This window comes from Stomoxys calcitrans, chromosome 1, assembly GCF_963082655.1.
Source record: "Stomoxys calcitrans chromosome 1, idStoCalc2.1, whole genome shotgun sequence".
In the NCBI taxonomy this organism is placed as follows: Eukaryota; Metazoa; Arthropoda; class Insecta; order Diptera; family Muscidae; genus Stomoxys; species Stomoxys calcitrans.
Genome location: NC_081552.1, coordinates 6736599 through 6754482, shown reverse-complemented (window position 1 = coordinate 6754482; position 17884 = coordinate 6736599). Strand labels below are relative to the sequence as shown.

Sequence of the window (17884 nt, the reverse complement as noted above, 5' to 3'; positions counted from 1 at the left end):
GTCTGGTAGACGACAGATTTATAGAAGAAGGTATCGATCTGTTTGTCTTAAGTTTTCTTCAGGATCTTTTGTAGTGAGAATATATGATCTAGGGTTAATTTTGCAGGCCTTTGGCCACATTGTTGGAAATTTAGATGTAAATTTCGTCGCTTGTATGGTAAACAAGTAAAAGCGTGCTAAGTTCGGCCGTGCCGAATCTTATATACCCTCCACCATGGATCGCATTTGTCGAGTTCTTTTCCCGCCATCTCTACTTAGGCAAAAAAGGATATAAGAAAAGAGTTGCTCTGCTATTAAAACGATATAAAGATATGGTCCGGTTCGGACCACAATTAAATTATATGTTGGAGACCTGTGTAAAATTTCAGCCAATTCGTATAAGAATTGCGCCCATTGGGGCTCTCGAAGTAAAATAGAGAGAACGATTTATATGGGATCTGTATCGGGCTATAGACCGATTCAGACCATAATAAACACGTTTGTTGATAGTCATGAGAGGATCCATCGTACAAAATTTCAGGCATATCGGATAATAATTGCGACCTTTAAGGGGTCAAGAAGTCAAGATCCCAGATCGGTTTATATGGCAGCTATATCAGGTTATGAACCGATTTGAACTTTATTTGACACAGTTGTTGAAAGTAAAAATAAAATACGTCATGCAAAATTTCAGCCAAATCGGATAGGAATTGCGCCCTCTAGAAGCTCAAGAAGTCAAATCCCCAGATCTGTTTATATGGCAGCTATATCAGGTTATAGACCGATTTGAACCATACTTGGCACAGTTGTTGGATATAAAAACAAAACACGTTGTGCAAAATTTCATTTCAATCGGATAAGAATTGCGCACTCTAGAGGCTCAAGAAGTCAAGACCCAAGATCGGTTTATATGGAAGCTATATCAGGTTATGAACCGATTTGAACCATACTTGGCACAGTTGTTGGATATCATAACAAAACACGTCGTGCAAAATTTCATCCCAATCAGATAAGAATTGCGCACTCTAGAGGCTCAAGAAGTCAAGACCCAAGATCGGTTTATATGGCAGCTATATCAAAACATGGACCGATATGGCCCATTTACAATACCAACCCACCTACACTAATAAGAAGTATTTGTGCAAAATTTCAAGAGGCTAGCTTTACTGCTTCGGAAGTTAGCGTGCTTTCGACAGACAGACGGACGGACGGACAGACGGACGGACATGGCTAGATCGACATAAAATGTCACGACGATCAAGAATATATATACTTTATGGGGTCTCAGACGAATATTTCGAGTAGTTACAAACAGAATGACGAAATTAGTATACCCCCATCTTATGGTGGAGGGTATAAAAATGCAAATCAAGCGATCTGAATGACAATGACTAAAAGAGGAAGAACGTGTCTCACTTATTTACCGAATAACGTTTGAGAATGCAAAAATTAGTAAGAATTCAGATTAATTCAAATTTCGGTACTCCGAGACACATTTAGTGAAGTGAAGACGATATTTTCTCTGTAATTAGCAGTTATTGTTGTATATCCCTTTTAGTATTGCTCCTGGGTTCTTTGTATTGAAGACCCAATCATTGGGTCCCCCTCAGCTCCTCCTGCCTTATTATGCTTCAGTGGATGCTCTGCTATTCTTATCATACTCTGGGTGGGTATTACGCTCGCTTTCACATGTACTTTATTTTGACACCATTATGATAGATTTGTAGGTTTTAGAGTTTAATTACAACAGCATGACAAACAGTGCATGACAATTTTTTTTTTTTGTAATTTCTCTTCTTAATACAAGTAAAACAGTTACCAAAACTTTCACTGGACTCAGCACGCGTTGAACACACGAAGTGGTCTATATTGACCTAAGGAGATGCACCAAATATCCATGAAATAAACGGATCTGATAACGATCTTATGGGCAAACAGCAAAAGGCAATTACTCGCTTTATTTCAACTAATGCAAGCATTTTTGGTGAACAAAATTACTACATTTCTATGAAGCATTAGCAGCACTACTTGGCAAGTGATGTTGTTCGTTGCATGCTTTCAAGAGGGCAGCCGTTCTATTAAAGTTTTCCCTTTGTTAAGCGGCTGACCATCATTTGTTTGCTTTTCTTTGGTGCTGCTTGGTGTTTTTGACCCAATAACGATTATGTTTATAATTTTCAGCTTATGATGCTTTTATGATCTCCTTCTACGTCTTCTGTCATAAGTAACAAACAAAAAGCTTTTAATGTCATTGTAAAAAGCCCACTCGTTTTGTTTTGGGGGGACTTCTTCAGTGGTCCAGATGTCTCAGTATGCACTTGAACAAGTACAACATCTTCGGCCCACCACGAGCCACAACAAAGCCAATGAACACGTGCGTCGCCATTAAAAAGACAATTGAACATTTTCCACTGAAAAAATCTATAACACAACAAACAAACTGCCATGCCATAAAATAAGAAAAACAATTTACAATTTAATTTCATGTCAAGTTTTAAGATCTTCGTTGTTTTCTTATGGCGCACTCCATCGACAATTACTATGACATTTTCTAAATCTTTACATTCACTACATTTACTTACATAGCGTTACGAAACTTCTTAGAGCTCGTATTTTTCAGCCTAGAAATCACATAAACATTTTTCCTAAAGTATTTTCAACAAATCTAAGACCATATTTTTTAAAATGTCTAACACATGTGAGAGTGATGGCAAACGCTGAATAAACCAAGCGAGGTGTGAGTGAGAAGTTGTTGTTTCATTTTAATTTATGATGCATCTGATTTTTAGGCCTTCATCTTCATCATTTGGCTTCATTTGTTTGTGACTTGCGTCTGTTTGTCGTTTTAGAAATCCCTGTGGGCTGCTGCTGCAACACTTGTCGTCCCTGCCATCAGACGATGATGGTTGCCGCACAGCGATGATTGCTCTGTTGTTCAACACCACTTGGTTGACTTTTGTGCGCAGGCCTACAAGATGATCTTTGTTTTATGATAATGTCTTTCGACGGCGACATTTGGCTCGTGCCACAACTAAAACAAATTATGATTGACAAAGTAAAATTAATTTCACTTTTATGTTAAATGTCATCACTTTCGTTTTTAAGGGGGAAAAGAATTTCAATAATGACTTTTACCCTTGGGCCCTCCGCGAAATGATGACGAATACTAAACTAAAATTTGATTAAGGTATCCATCATCAAAAAATAAAAAAAAAACAGTTTTTTTCTTTATTTGACAATAATTTTTCAATTTCATAAACTCCATGAGTGGTTACAGAAATGGAACATAAAAGTTAACTCTACGAAATCAAATCATGTAAATTTTGCTCTAAAGCGTGGTGATTGTGCTCATGTTTCGATAGGAAATACCTTGGAATGGTGCTGGATTGACGACTTATTTGGAAACTTCACATGAAGAACAAGTCCAAACTGGTCTCTCGATCATCCTTGGTCGGTTCCTCGTAGCTTTAATTTTTGCTGGAAGTTAGAGAATAAAATTAGTTGTAGAATAAAGTTATGCCCTTTAACTCAATTTATTTTGCATAGATTTTTAGCAGAGTCCATGGTGGTGAATCCATTGGCACGCCTTTGTTATTTTTTATATAATAGGTAATTTTAAAATAATATTTAAAATGAACTCGATTTGTGCAATATTGAACTTAATATAGCACTAAAGTACTATATACTCGTTGTTAGTTCAACAATTTCTGAGCAGCTACGGAGTTGTTTTTACATAGCATTAGTTAATTTTAAACTTCCCACAAATGAATTATGGACTAACAAGCGTTAAAACTGAAATGCAAAATTATAAAAAAATCGCTCTCTCTTTTGGCGATCCAATTGGAGATTGTCCCGTTAGCCGAACGTAGAATAACGTTCCAAGCGCCTCGATCTTTTGCGCTCCTTCTATAATCTCTGACACCAAGTTTTGAAGTGTCTCCCAACACTTGATCTTTCCATCAGGCTCTTGGCCGTCCCAGTTTGCGTGTACCATCATGACCGCCATCATACGACTTCTTCGCTGGAGCTTTTTCATTCATTCCGACAACATGACGTGGCCAACGCAACCGTCGTATTTTGATAAGCTTAACTATGCCAACGTCGTCAACCAGCTCATGCAGTTCTTAGTTCATACGACGCCTATATTCTCCATTAACGTAAAACGGTCCATAAATTCTACGCAGCAACGTTCTCTCAAACACTCCAAGCACTGCCTCATCTGCTTTCACAAGTACCCATGTCTTTGAACCATAAACCAACGCGGGTAGTATCAGTGTCGAGAGGAGGCCTTGTTTCTAAACTGCTTATTTAATCCAAAGTATCATCTGTTTGCCAGTATTATTCTTCGCTTTATTTCGAAATGACAATAGACTCGTTTCGGTTGCGACGGTGCCGAGGTAGATAAAGTTGCTGCCTATCTCAAAGTTTTGGTTCCCAAATTTCTCCATTTTCTTTATCTGATCGGTTGTACAAGGCGTTTTGGGAGTTGATACCATCCATTCCATGTTAATTCCCTTTCAATTCGTTCAAAGGCTACAGGTACCACTTCTGGTGACCGACCCATGATATAGATGTCGTCGGCATAGGCGAGTAGCATGTGTAGTCTTGTGTGTAGTGTGCCATAACTATTCACATCTGCATCTCGTATAATCTTCTCCAGCAGGACATTAAACAGATCACACGATAGGTTGTCTCCTTGCATGAAACTTCGTTTGGAATTGAATGATTCGTAGAGATTCTTTCCTATTCTTACTGAGGAACGTGTATCAGCAGGTGCCATCCTGCAGAGTCTTATTTTGCAGGAAACCCAAACTAGGACATGGCTTGAAATACTTTTAAACGTATAGGGCTATCAATAGTGGCTTTGTAGTCAACAAAGAGATGGTAGGTGTTGATTTGTCCTTCTCGTGTTTTTTCCAGGACTTAGCGCAGTGTGCATATCTGGTCTAGGGTGGATTTACCAAGTCTAAAGCCGCATTGATAGGGCCCAATTTGTGCTCTTGCACAAAGACTGAGTGCCTATGATATTTGATAGGACAAGGCGAGTTTTTGGCGCCTTTAAATAACCAATGGCCTTGTTACCACGGCGATCGGTCCTTTGGACCGGAACGAGCTTGCTCACACAGGAGCTTGACGAGGATCGCCACCTCCTCATAAAAAAGTGACAACAAAAACTACAACCAATTATCTCATTGACTTTCGGTTGTAATCTTTCACTCTGTAGTTGGCACATTCCGTCTTATATTTTTCTTGTGTACGGGATAAGGTATGCTGAGGTGCCAATCATCGGGTATGCCTTCTTCTAGCCAGATAGCGCAGACAAGTTGATGCATGCGCCTTATCAGCGTGTAGCAGCCCGTCGTCTCCTGCTGCTGCCTTGTTGTTCTTCAGTCGGGTCGCTGCTACTTGGACCTCATTCTGACAAGAAGGTAAACATTCTATACCATCATCAGGGATTAGTTCTGCGGTATCCACTTCGCCGCCAACGTCGGACTCTAGCAGCTGTGTAAAATATTCTTTCCATATTCTCAGCACACTATCTGTATCAGTTACCAGAATTCCTTCTTTGCCTCTGCAGGAGGATGTACCTGTACCAAAGCCATCGGTTTGATGTTTAATTCTTTTGTAGAGTTTCCGGACTTCATTCTGACTCCTGAACATCTCAATTCGCTTAAACTCACGTCTTTCCATTTCCTTTTTCTTTCTGAGGAATAGACGTTTCTCCTCCGGATACCATTGCAGAGTTGCTCTATATGCCGCATTCTTAGCTTCAGTGGTGTCCCGACACTCTTAATCGTACCATGGGTTATTTGGGGGAGGCTTCTGGTACCGAAGTGCGGATTTCGCGGCATGTTCCCTTGAGTGCAGCGCATAGATATATCATCGGGACAGGAGTGCTTTCATCAAGCAGTTGGGTCAGTCGAGTGAGTATGCCGTTGCCACATGTTCTGTTTGTAGCTTCAATGTCTAGCTGCCGTGCAGTATCAGATTGCCATGTTTTTATGTTGAAATCTAGTGTTGCTTACTGCCATGTTTTGAAATCTATGAGCCTCAACCCATTATCGGACGTTATCTCGTGGAGGCTAAATTTTCGGACTGTTGGACCAGAGATGTCTTCCTTACCTATCTTCGCATTTAAATCTCCCAGAACGATTTTAATACTCGTATTATAGGCGGGCTGCGTTCGTACAGAGTACTTACTAAGCGCTCGTAGAAAATATGCTTTGTCTGCTCGTCCTTGTCTTCCGTCGGGACATGGGCATAAATAAGGCTGATGCACTTTCTGTATAGAGAGTGCGGACATTACAGGCACAGATCCGCAAATCATGGTTCTTTTTTCGTTTGCGTGTGTCGTCAACGGTAGGAGGGGTTCGGTTTTCTATTCCTTTATTTCTCAGAGTGATTCTTACAGTTTTCACGAGGGCGGTTTACTGGCCCAGCGCCCCAACCGCGTGGATTTTGTGGGATCGCACATGTATCCCTCCATGTCACGAGCCGCTTGCTCCAAGACCGACGCTCGCCTCCAGACGCCGCTAACTTGGGAACAGAAGGTGATATTGGCCATTGGTTATTTGGGGCCTTCAAATAACCAATGGCCAATATCTCTTCTGAAAATAAAACGAAAGCTAATACAAAATCTTCTCAATCCTAAACACAAAATTGGTACTCCAGGACTGCAGAGCATTCGAAACCGATAGAAATTTTTTACCCCTATATTTTTTTTAATTTGCAGCTCTGAAGAAATAAAAAGTCCTATTAACTCCGAAAACCTCAATTCCATACATTTCCCACACCATCTTTCATATAAATTTTTTTTAATTTGCTTTTCAATGTTCCAACATTTTTTTGCATCAGCAATCTTTTACAAAAACAATCAAAAAGTCATAACCCAATAACGGGGGTAGGGTTATTACGAACCTTTTAACTCCGAGACAGCGTGACAAGAAAAGTCATTCGTAAATTCAATTCCCATCAAATTGAATGGAATACTTTTTTCCACACCATAACTTTATGACTCTATGGTCGGTATTCGTTTGTTTTTTACTATTTCGAAATTTGAAGAGATTTTCCCAGAAATCCTTTATTTTATTCCAAATTGTATGCAAATAATGTTGCTTTCTATACAAAGTGAAGTACCTCAAACGAAAAGAAAGAAAGGAACGAAAACACAATATGACCGAAAATATTTATGAATGCCAATGTGGCTGTGAAAAGAAACGAAAAAAAAAGTAAAACAATTGCAAATATTTAACCATAAAACTCACTCGAGTGTATCAAAATCATTTTACTTTTCATAGCACCCTTCACTTCACCCTTTGGTTTTTTTTATTAAAAAAAAAAGCTATGCCAAATAAGAAAACAACTGCAACACCATAAAGTGTTTGCACAATCCTTACATGTAATACATACATAGAGACGTCGCATCCTTTTTTGGACTGTAGGGTGTTGACTGCCACATTTCTTTTATCGTTGCTGTTGTCTGTTCATTTTTTGTGTTTGTAAACAAGGATGTAACTTATTTTACATATCACCATAATTTGCATACTTTTAAGAAAAATCCACTTGAAGCGATTTGTAGAGAAATCCTTTTCTCGTTCCTGTTTGCTTATCCCGTTTTGGGCCTTCAAGGGTTGTTGTTCGCGACTTTTGTCGTATGTCGAGTTACATAGGATTAAGTTGTCATTTGTAGGCAACTGATGATGCTGATTTACACATTTTTTTTTGTATTTCACTCGTTGATGGGTTTTGCATCGGATTTTTATGTCGTTTGTAACATAACAGCCTAAAAAAGGACTTGAATTTGATTTGTACTACCGTTTTTATAGCCTCCACCATAGGATGGGGTATACTAATTTCGTCGTTCTGTTTGTAACACCTCGAAATACGCGTCAGAGACCCCATAAAGTATATATATATGTCCGTCGGTCTGTCCATCCGTCCGTGTGTCTGTCGAAAGCACGCTAAATTTCGAAGGAGTAAAGCTGGCCGCTTCGAATTTTGCACAAATACTTTTTATTAGTGTAGGTCAGTTGGGATTGTAAATGGGCCAAGTCGGTCCATACAATTCTCGCTCGATTTGATTGAAATTTTGCACGTGGTGCGCTAAATATGGTTCAAATCGGTCCATGTTTTGATATAGCTGCCATATAAACCGATCTTGGGTCTTGACTTCTTGAGCCTCTAGAGGGCGCAATTCTTTTCCGATTTGAATAAAATTTTACACGAATATTACAAAATGACTTCTTTAATGTTTACCATTCATTTATGGTCCGAATCGGACTATAACTTGATGTAGCTCCAATAGCATAACAGTACTTATTCAATATTCTTTGTATGCCTAAAAAGAGATAACGCGCGTAGAACTCGACAAATGCGATCCATGGTGGAGGGTATATATGATTCGGCCCGGCCAAACTTAGCACGCTCTTGCTTGTTGTAATTTACATGGGAATTAAAAGATTTTTATATTATTGTTTGGGTTCTCGCAGCATTTTGACTTTTTCGCTGTTTTATATGGATAGTAAAACTAAAAACGTTGAAACATTAAAGATAACAAGTAAATACGCGTTAAGTTCGACCTGACCGAACTTTGGATACCCACCACCTTGGGTATATATGTCGTCATGGTACGGCGAAAAATGCATAGTTTATGCCCCCGTAGCAGCTATATCGAAATATGGTCCGATTCGGACCAAAATCGTCGCGGACATTGAGTGGTCCAATAATCTTCGAACTTAAACTGCTTATGGACAAAGAAAGAATCTGTGCAAAGTTTTTAGAGTTTGTTCCGTCAGGCCCGAGCCATCCTCCAAATGATTTTGTCCAAATACATACAAATTTTAATTGAATTCATTCTAAACAAAAAAGCTTTTTTTAAAACGATAAAATTTGATGTTTATAGTATTCTAAAAATACTACATTTTACTGAGGCCTGGGCCGCCTTAAAATTATTTTTCTTAAGGACAAAATTGTAATGAAATTCATAGTAAATTTTTTTTTTTTTTGTAAAGAAAAAATTTCAGGGTAACACATTTAACATATAATTAACGTATATCAAGGTGTCACAAACGGAATGACGAAATTAGTAAACCCCCCACATCCTATGGTGAAGGGTATAAAAAAATTCAATAACATTTTTTCTAAAGACTACATTTTAATGAAATTTTTTAAAAACTTAAAAATAAGCTAATTTGAAATTTTGGTTTATTTATTAAAGCCAAAATTTCAACACAAGGTTTTGCATAAACATTTTCAAAGTCGATTTGTTTGTTAATCTGTTCAACATGTTCTTAAAATTTTTTTAAAATTTCAATAAATATTTCAATATATTTTAACCCATTTCGCCTGGCCCTCGATTCCGTTGTCCGATTTTAATGAAATTTTACAAATTCATAATTTAGGCAGTTGATATTGAAGAAGCCGTTTTTTTTAAATATATAGAACTTAAAAAATTTTTGAAAAACTAATTTTCAAAATATTTTATGGCCATTTAGCGAATAAAGCACGATATAATGGTTTCGGCATAAAATCTCACCTGCTGTCAAAAGAAGGATTGTTGCCATAAATATATTTTTTTAATATAGAAACCATCAAATGCGAGAAGATATTAAAAGACGTATTCCAGAAATCATACTCTTAAGAATTTTGAAAACTTTTTTCGTTTATCTTTTGGGACATAAAAACTTGTCAGCTTACGACATGCCAATTTTCTCCCAAAATATGACTGGAAAAATTGTTGCAACAGGTTTCATTCGTCCACTTCACGCTTATCCAAATTTCATTACGATACCTCTTCCTAAGCCGAGCTAGAAATTTTCTATGGCGGCTCTATTCTTAGGTATTTTTCGTCGATAATGGGTTAATGCAATTTTTTTAAAAACCGAATCACAATTTAATCAAGAGATAAAATATTTGTGATTGTTATTGAAATTTTCTGAAAGCCAAAATCTTCATGAAAATTTCTTGCCAACATTTTTTTTATAAAATCGTTCCGAAAGACAAACATTTAACAAAAATGTTTGCAAGACATAATTCTATGTGCATTTTCTCTTAATTCTCGTTTTATTATTTCAATTGAAATTTTATATGCAGAAAAAATATTATTTAAAAATGTTTCTTGTTAGCCTGAAAAACTTTTCCAAACAATAATTAGTAATATTTAATTACAAATTATTTGAATTACATCAGAAATGAAATGGACAATTTTAGGGACTCGGAAACACAAATTTAAAACGCCCAGATTAATTTAATTTTGATCACCCAGATTAATTTACATTTTAAAATAATTATTTCAAATAAAACCATTTCGTTATTTTTCTTGGAATGTCATAATTCACAATGCAATGTTTGAGGCAATTGATACGGAGCTCATTGTGATTAAGGAACGAAAATTCTGGTAGTAATTTATAAGTTCTGTTGGCTTTGACCGTCGATTTGAGCACGGTGATACGAGTGTATTATTTTAAACATTTTAAAATTAACTTTTTGAATTTTTGATTTTCTTCCAAGAACATCTTTTAACAATGAAATCCGTTTGCCACAGGCAGCCATCTGGGTCAAATTCTTTTTAATCTGTTTATAAATGATTAACCCTGTGTTTTTAAAAATTCTTCAATCTTAATGTATGCTGATGATATCAACATATTTCAATCGCTCTGTGTTCCTTCTGAGCAGGATCTGTTACAACTCGAATTTGATAACTTTTGTTTGTGGTGTAATGTAAATTTAATGGAACTAAATATCTCGAAATGTAAATTAATGTCTTTTTATAGAACGCGACACTTGTCGAAAAGTTATCATCTTAACGGTCGTTAAATCGACATTGAAGAAACTTTTCTAGATCTAGGCATCCTCTTAGATCGCAAATTAAATTTTGGACATCAAAACTATAAATCTTTAAGTTCTCTTGGAGTTATGAAAAGATGGAGTTACTAAGAACTTACAGAAGTACATTGATTATGGATCCGTTATTTGGGAATCGGTTTGTACTATTTACAGAAATAAAATTTAGTCAATACAGAAAAAATGTCTACTATTTTACCTTCGTATTCGTCGTTGGAACTATCAAACACTTCCTTCCTATACGTTGAGATTAAATTTAATAAAGTTACCTACTCTCAGTAGCCACAGGAAAATGTTGAACATCATATTCATCTCAAATGTTTTACACGGGAATCTGAAGTCCGAATTTTTGTTGAGCCGGCTTAATATAAACGCACCGTCAACACCAACGACAAATTTTCAATTGCTTAATATTCAGTATCATCAAAGCGATTTTACAAATGAAGATCCTTTTCGTCGTATATGTTTAGATATTAATAAATACTAGCTGACCCAGGCCCGCTCCGCTGCACCTTCTTTTACTTTAAATAGAACAAAATTTTCCTTGGAATATTTATTTTCGATAATTAAAGAGCTCTTAGTGAAATACCATGCTACGAAAATAGTATATCGCTTGACTAACAGTTTAACTATATAAGTGACTTTATCTGAATCCCATATGATCTTTATTGGTCTACGAATTTGAGTTTGGATGTAAGGTCTACTCCATTCGTAAAATACATCATTTCAGCCCGATATTCTCATGATGTCTGATTTAGTGGTGTTTTAGGGGGAGAGGTGGTCCCCCATATACTTGGCCCTGAAAAATATCCGTATCGTGCTCTTCTATTTTAACCCCATATTGTCATTTAAACCCCATTGCCAAATGCATGGCCCCAAAATAAGCATGGTCGAAAAATTTTTACACTTTGGGGGGTGTTATGGGGAATGGTGATGCCCTTAATACTTGGTCCTACATTTGGATATCAAATTCGTTTTCTTATCTCAAATACCTTTCATTTGAGCCACATATTGGCATGGTCGAAAAATGTTTTCCTTTTGGGGTGTTTTGGGAAAGGGGTGATGCCCTAAATACATGGTCCTACATTTGGATATCAAATTCGTATTCTACTCCCAAATACCTTTATTTGTGCCCCATATTGCGATGGTCAGTAAAAAATTGCTGCTTGTGGGGTATTTTGGGAAAGGGGTAGACCCCAGAAAATTGGTCCCGAAAGTGGGTATCAATTCTTGCTTTACCCGCAATACCTTTAATTTAATCTCCACATTGACATGGTCGGTAAATATAACCGATTTAGGGGTGTTCTGAGGATTGGGGTGGTCCCCCAAACACTAAGCCCAGAAAATATATCAGCAACGTGCTCTATTTTCATATAACTATATATCCTTTATTTGAACCCCATATTGCCATTGACCTCAAAATGGGATATCAAGTTAATTTTCTAATCTCATTTAAACACCTTATTGCAAAAGTCAGCAAATATGTCGTCGGGTTTGGGGTTTTAAACCTTAAAATTATAAACATTTAGTTCCGCTCTCTTTCAGACCCAAATTGTCTTGGTGAGAAAATACGTCCTATTTGGGGGTTGTAATGGTGGTGGACGTCCCCTAGACAGTTGGTCCCTAATGTAGATATCAGATACGTGGTCTACTCCCACATACCTTTAATTTGAGCCCCATATTTCCGAAAAACCCGAACAAAGAAAAAGAGAGCGAGAAGTACAGAAGAGTGTGTTCTAAGTTGATCATACGCTTTTCACCACTGTTTTGACATGTTGTCTGTCCTTCAAATAAATTTGTTTGTTCCGTATAGATTCAAAAACGGCTGAACCGATTACCTTGAGATTTTCAAAGATTATGCAGGTTTGTCTGGAAGGAAACATAGGCTATATAATTTTTTGATATCGGGAGGGAGGCGGACCCTCCCCCTTAACCCTTAAAAGTACTACCCAAAAATAAAAGTAGACCGATTGGAACAATATGGGATTGAAATGATAGGTATTCAAGAATAGAGAACGAACTGCAAAATAAAAGTTGGTCCCAAGTACCTGGCAGGCCGCCCAGCCCCAAGGGCGGATCCTCCACTGTTACCCCAGAAACACCACACAAAATCTAAAGTGGACCGATGAGGACAATATGGGTATCAAATGAAAAGTATGAGGGAGTAGATAATGAATCTGACATCCAAATTCATGTCGAAGTATATTGGGTCACCCCACTCCCACAAAAACGCCCAAAATGGGTACATTAGCCAATCACGGATGGTTGGGACTCGGTTTGTTTGTTCTGTGTAAACTGAAAAACAGCAGAACTGATTTTCTTGAAATTTTCGCATATTGTGTAGGTTGGTCTGGAAGGAAACATAGGCTATAACATGTTTCGGAGTCGGAAGGGCGACGGACGCTCCTTTTTATGCCAAAAACGCAACCCAAAATCAAGAGTGGACCGATCGGGACAATATAGATATCAAATGAAAGTTATTGGAGAGTAGAATACGAATATGGTATTAAAATTTAAGTCTCAGTAACCATCTGCCGCCCAACCCCAAAACTCCCCGAAGCAGACGTTTTAGATATCGAGTGGAGGCGGACGCTACCCCTTATTTCAAAAACGCCACCCATGTCCGAAAGTGGTCCGATGGGTGCAATAAGGGTATCAAATGTAAAGTATTGGAGACCAGAAAATGAATATGGTATTGAAATTTGGGTCCGAGTGCCAAGCGGTCCATTGAAATATCTGAGGTGCCATCCCTGGTCTGAAAAGCACTTCTCAGTATTGAAAAGTATTGGAGACCAGAAAACGAATATGGTATTGAAATTTGGGTCCGAGTGCCAAGCGGTCCATCGAAATATCTGAGGTGCCATCCCTGGCCTAAAAAGCACTTCTCATTACCCAAATTTTTAAAAACAACAGAAACCGAGCAGGGGCAAATTTCTCAAACATCAATGAGTTCTTTCCGATTCAAATAATTAAACTCAAATAAATTTTCCTTTGGGTCTTTGCGTCGGGTGGACCGACGCTCTCCTCCCAATTAAAACAGCACCAACTGTAATGTAGGACGACCGAGAATATATTGTATTCAAATGAAAGGCCGTGTCAGAGGGCAATCGCCGCCCCCCTCCTACCCCAAAAAAGGTATTAAAACCAGTAAGGAAAGGCAAAAGTCGGGCGGAGCAGACTATATAATAACCTACACCACCGTGTCTGTGTACTACTTTTAATGCATGGAACCTATGTTGAAACATAGTCAGATTGCATACCTATTGATATATTGAATAGAACCTTGTAAAATTTTCTAACGATAGGAACTAAATTGTGGCTACTAGAGTAATATCATATGAAATATATCATATGAAATATATATATGGGAGCTACATATTTCTAAGTCTGAACGGACTTTTATTAAATTTAACACCCGAATCAAAACGTCAAATAAAACACTTCATACTAAATTTTATAGAGATCAAACCAAAATTGTGGCTTCAATTGCCTTAAAAGGCCATATAGGATGAAAGATATATGTGGGAGCTCTATCTAAATCTGAACTGATTTTAATGCAATTTTGCACACGTATTTGGAAGTCAAATGAAACATCTCATGCAAAATTTTTCAAAGATCGGACCAAAATTGTGGCTTCTATAGCCTTAAGAGCCCGTATCGGATGGAAGATATATATGGGAGCTATATCTAAATCTGAACCGATTTTTATGAAATTCTGCCCACGTATTGGGACGTGAAAAGAACATATCATGGTAAATTTTGTAAAGATGGGAGCGAAATTGTGGGTTCTACAGCCTTAATAGGCTTAATATTGGATGAAAGAAATATATTTGAGAGACACAAAATAGTGCTCTTGCACGATGCTGATAACATTTCAGCCTCCGCGCCCTAAACTCCCCTTAAATCTGCATAGTTTGCCTACCATGGCAATAAGGGGCTCAAATGATAGGTTTTTGACAGTACAAAACGAATTAGATGTGGAATTTTGAGGCCAAGTGTTTGGGGGTAGTGTCACCCCATAAACTCCCCCTAAACCATATGCAATTGCGGATAAAATAAAAAGAATTTAACTGTAGAGATCGATGCTGATGTTTTTTCAAGGCTAAGTGCGTGGGTGGCAGTACCACCCTACATACCCCTCAAACTGGACATATATGTGGATTATGGTACAGAGGGGCTTTTATCTGACATCTGTTTTATGGCCAAGTGTTTCAAGGACGACTCATCTCAAAAACCCCCCGAACCCCACGTATATACCGACAATAGCAATATGTAGCTAAAATGTGGTTTTTGCGGACTAGAGAATGAATCTGATATCCACTTTCGGTGCAAAGAGTTTGGCTACTCCAATCCCCCACCAAAACCAAAAGAATGAAGTAAATCTAACATCCAAACTTTAATGTTTGGATGTTAGATTTTGGATCTCCAGATCTCGAAGATGGGTGCACCGATTTACGCGAAATTTAGTTTGTTTCTAATAACTCGAAAACAGAAAATTGGTACACTTATTTGAGGTGGGATGTCTAGGGCGGCCGCCCCAGCTCTAAAGCCCAAATAGAAATATAGATGAATAATGACAATATTAGGCTCAAATGTAAGGTATTTGAGACTAGAGCACGAATCAGATACTGGGGGGTCCACCTGTCACGAATCTGATATATATTTTCGGGGCCAAATCACTGAATGGCTGCCCCATCCTCCATAACAACACTCAAATAGGAGGTATTTGCTCACCATGGCAATTTGGGCCTTAAGAGAGTGGAGTCCGATATTGATAGTTTTTTGGGCTGACTTTTGCAATAAGAAAACAAATTGAATATCCAATTTTAAGGCCAATGGCAATATGCGGATCAAATAGAGCACGAACCGCAATTTTCAGAAACGCCAGAGGTGCGATTTAAGCGAAATTTTGTGTGCTCTCATATAGTACCCTAAAAATAAAAATTTGGTATCCAAATTTCGGATGGGGTACCTAGGGGAGTTGCCCCACCCTAAAACCTACCAAACATATATTTAGACCAATCACGACAATATGGGACTCAAATAAAAGGTATTTAGAATAAGTAAACGTATCTGATATCCAATTGTCGGACCAAGTGCTATGGGGACCACCCCAAGCCCCAAAACACCCCTAAATCGGACATATTTACCGACCATGGCAGTATGGGACTCAAATGAAAGGTATTTGCGAGTAGAATACGAATCTGATATCCAAATGTGGGACCACGTTTCTGGGGGTCCACCCCTTTCCCAAAACACCCTTCAAATAGGACTTATTTACTGGCTATGAAAATATGGGACTTAAATAAAAGGTATTTGAATGCAAAATACGAATCTGATATCCAAATATGGGACCAAGTGTTTGGTCCCCCCAAAGGGGACAAATTTACGACCACAGCCATATGGGGCTCAAGTGAAAGGTCTTTGGGAGTAAAGCACGAATTTGATATCAATATTCGGCAAAAGTGTCTATGGGGCCACCCCACCCCCATAACACCACCCAAATAGTATTGTAAGTATTTGCTGACTATTGCAATATGAGGCTCAAATAAGATATATTTTCAAGGGCAACTCACTGAGTGTCATGTCATGAGAGGTCATGTTTGCCGACTATGGAAATATGTGGCTCAAATTAAAGGTATTTGGGAGTAGACCACGTATCTGATATCGACATTAGGGGCCAACTGTCTAGCGGACGACCCACCACCATAACAACCCCCAAATAGGACCACCAAGACAATTTGGGTCTTAAAGAGAGTGGAACTAAATATTCATAGTTTTTAGGGCCAATACCCCAAACCGGACATATTTGCTGACTGTTGCAATAAGGAGTTTAAAAGAGACTAGAAAACGAATTTGATATCCAATTTTTGGGGCAATGGTAATATGGGGTTTAAATAAATGATATATAGATATATGAGAATAGAGCACGTAGCTGATATTTTTTCAGGGCTAAGAATTTGGGGGACCCCTCACTCCCCAAAACACCCCTAAATCGGACATATTTATCGACCATGACAATGTGGGGCTTAAATGAAAGGTATTGGGGGTAGAGCAATAATTGATACCCATTTTCAGAACCAATTTTCTGGGGATCTACCCCTTTCCCAAAATACCCCACAAACAGCTCTTTTTTAGTGACCATCGCAATATGGTAAATGAAGGTATTTTCCCCCAAAGGGAAACAATTTTTCAACCATGCCAATATGTGTCTTAAATGAAAGGTATTTGAGATTAGAAAACGAATTTGATAACCTATTTTGGGGCCATGTGTTTGAGGGATGCCTCATACTGTAAACTCCTCTTAAGCCAACGGCAATTTGGGGTTTAAATAAATTGTATTTGAGAGAAGAGCACTGACATTTTTTCAGGACCAAGTATCTGGGGGACCACCTCTCCCCCGAAAACACCACTAAATCAGACATCATGAGAATATCGGGGTGAAATGAGGTATTTTAAGAATGGAGTACACCTAACATCCAAACTTAAATTCGTAGACTAATAAAGATCATATAGGATTCAGATAAAGGCGCTTATATTGTTAAACTATTAGTCAAGCGATATACTATTTTCGTAGCATGGTATTTTACTAAAAGATTTTTAATTGTCGAAAATAAATATTCTAAATAAACTTTTGTCCCATATAAAGTAAAAGAAGGCGCAGCGGAGCGGGCCCGGGTCAGCTAATATATATATATATATATATATATATATATATATATATATATATATATATATATATATATATATATATATATATATATATATATATATATAATAAAATGCAAGAAATTCTGATTTAATCCAAATTTCTATCATTCTATCAATATATTGTGATTAAACTTGTCTAAAACTTGTATTCTCGTCCTAATATTTTTTTCAGTGACAGTTTTCTTTGCATTTTACTACCTAAAATTTTCATAACAAATTTTCCACTCGGTAAAATTTTATTGATTATCTTCTCAAGACAAAGAACATGAAACTAAAAGGATATAAGTATTTTCATCACTTTAGGTAGACTACGTTTGGCATGGCAAAAATTTGCGAAAGCAATAACAAAGAA

The 17884-nt window shown here is 37.5% G+C and overlaps 1 long non-coding RNA gene across 2 annotated transcripts; it reads left to right on the top strand.

Annotated features, from left to right (window-relative positions):
- Positions 1–2502: 2502 nt before the first annotated feature.
- LOC106086455 (uncharacterized) lies at positions 2503–3451 on the top strand. 2 transcript variants are annotated; one of them, XR_009396543.1, is made up of 3 exons: positions 2503–2716; positions 2829–3166; positions 3257–3451. It is a non-coding gene; the product is annotated as an uncharacterized LOC106086455 (long non-coding RNA). The 2 variants fall into 2 exon arrangements; XR_001221136.2 differs by having other exon boundaries at positions 2769–3166.
- Positions 3452–17884: the final 14433 nt, after the last annotated feature.